Raw genomic sequence first — 2427 nt, forward strand, 5'->3', positions numbered from 1 at the left:
AGCTAAAATGAATGAGATATCATGGAAATATCAAAATGTTGCCCAACACTTGTTAATTTTTGCTAAGTTTTGAACAATCGGCCAGAAGGTACTGTGGTGTCTTCTCCACATCTCTATGCTTCATCTCTTCAAGGTTGATGGTGCACTTGATACAGTCAATGCCTGCCATTGCTAGAGCTTCAATAGATATGGCTTCACTAGAAAACCAATTTTAATTTGTGTGTTTTTTTTAAATTGAGAAGTATATAGGAATTGATTTAATTGAAAATAAGAAGCAAGCTTCTTAGCAAAATGTAGCTATGGATAGATGCAGTGATCAAGCCGCAGCTGCAAAATCAAGTTAGGCTAGCAAAGAATTGGTGGATTTGATTGAAGCAGTACCCTTCCATGAGCAATTCATTTATTAATTGAAGGAAATGATGCCTCGTGCATTAGAGAGTTAGAAGGTAGTTACAAGTTGAATAGTTGAGGTCCACGTGTAGCCTTTAGATAGGAATTGATGTAATTGCTTTTCCCTCCAAAACTGGGAGTTGGTTATTCTGTTTTTAGCTTGCTTAGATCATGTATGTATAGGAGTAGTGGTAGTGTCTAATGAATTATTGGATTGTATTCATTTTATCAGATCAATAAAATCAGTTTTCTATTTAGAGAGAGAGAGAGAGAGAGAGAGAGAGAGAGAGAGAGAGAGAGAGAGAGAGAGAGACATAGGAATAAATGGCCAAGCTGCCCCAGCAAATGATCCAGAAACACCCTGAGCCACAATTACCTAAAAAGATGAGATTCTAATAACTAATTTTGCTTCATTAATTAGGTCCTTCACATCCAACCAAAAAGGCTTTTGAACTCCATTTCTAGCTATACTATTGCTCTTAGAAAAATGTGGATCATTTGCAAATAGGCCAACTAATATACCAACTATGACACTTATGACTGCAATAAGACGAAAAGCAATTCTCCAACCAGGTACACCCAGAATAGAAGTTGGGGCAAAAAGTACAGCACACAACCCACCAATGACGGACCCAAGGTTTCCTGTTAGTTGTAACCATCCAAAAGCCAAACCACGGTTGCTATCATCAGTTGAATCAGCAACTAGGACTGAATTGCAGGTATAATATGGCAAGTCCAATCTATATTTATATATTACTAAAAGCTGAAGCGTAGCATTTAATACTGTTGCTGCTCTCACGTTGCGCCACATCAGCTGCCACGTCATTTTTTTTTTAAATATAATTTTTCCTACAATTTTAAAATAGTTTTTACAATTTTCAGCCCTATAAATGCAGTCCACTACTTATTTATTTAATTCCACTATCACCCTATAATAAATCTGTATAATTAATCCAACTCACTTTTTATTTATTTAGTTCCACTATCAAGCCAACCCAAACCTTTTCAATTTAGCTTTAGGGTTTTGTGTGAGCCTTTTCAGCTTAAAGGAAGGGAAAACAAAAAAACCAAAAAAAAAAAAAACAAAAACAAAAACAAAAACAAAACGTTGAAGCCTTTCAAGCTTTAGGGTTTTTTTTTTTTTTTTTCTTTCAAATTTTCATATAATTGTTTTTAACATTTATTTTTTTAATATTTACACTTCTCCAACCTTTTTCTATCCCTTACCCTTTCATCTCCCCACTACTTCTTCAATCTTTCTCTCTCCCTTACCCATTCATCTTCCCACTACCCTCTACATTAACATCATTCTTCCTCTTTCCCTTCATCTTCCTTTATTTTTGTCTCTTCTTATTCACATCCTTTTACTATAAATTTGTCACTATCTCTTCTATTCTATGCATAGTTTTCCCTCACACAAAAAAAAAAAAAAAAATGGTACTCTCTCTCTCCCTCTCTCTCTATCTCCCTCTCTCTCTAAAGTTTTTGGTGGATTTTTTTTTTTCTTGCATCTTTACTTTAGGTTGATAATTTTTTATATTCTTTAAAACTCTATTTTGGGTTAATGTAATTTAGTTTTGTTTTTTAAATTGTTGTTATTGTTTTTTCTTTAATTTTTTATTCTCTTTGATTATCAAATGTTATCCTATTGTGTTCTAAAGAATTAAATATAGCATATAAAAATATAATATTATTCACATAGCATGATTTGGATAATTTGGTTTTTATTCTGTTACATATCATGATTTTTTATAGTGCTCAATTTAAATGTTAAACTATGAGACTTTACTAATTTTTGTTTATTTTCTAATCCTTTGTGGTGGACAAAGTACTATTAATAGTTGTATTAAAAGTACTCTATAATGCCATTCATCTAAAGAAAAGAAAAGGTTAGTGAAACAAAAATAATCGGATAAGTGACAAATTTTAACTTTTGCAATTTTATTTTTATTATTATTATTTTATAACAATGCATGTATAGAAATTTAATTCTTAGATTTTGCTAATAATTGTTTATTTGATAATATGTTTTGGGTG

This window comes from Quercus suber, unplaced genomic scaffold (assembly GCF_002906115.3).
Source record: "Quercus suber isolate HL8 unplaced genomic scaffold, Cork oak 2.0 scaffold_476, whole genome shotgun sequence".
In the NCBI taxonomy this organism is placed as follows: Eukaryota; Viridiplantae; Streptophyta; class Magnoliopsida; order Fagales; family Fagaceae; genus Quercus; species Quercus suber.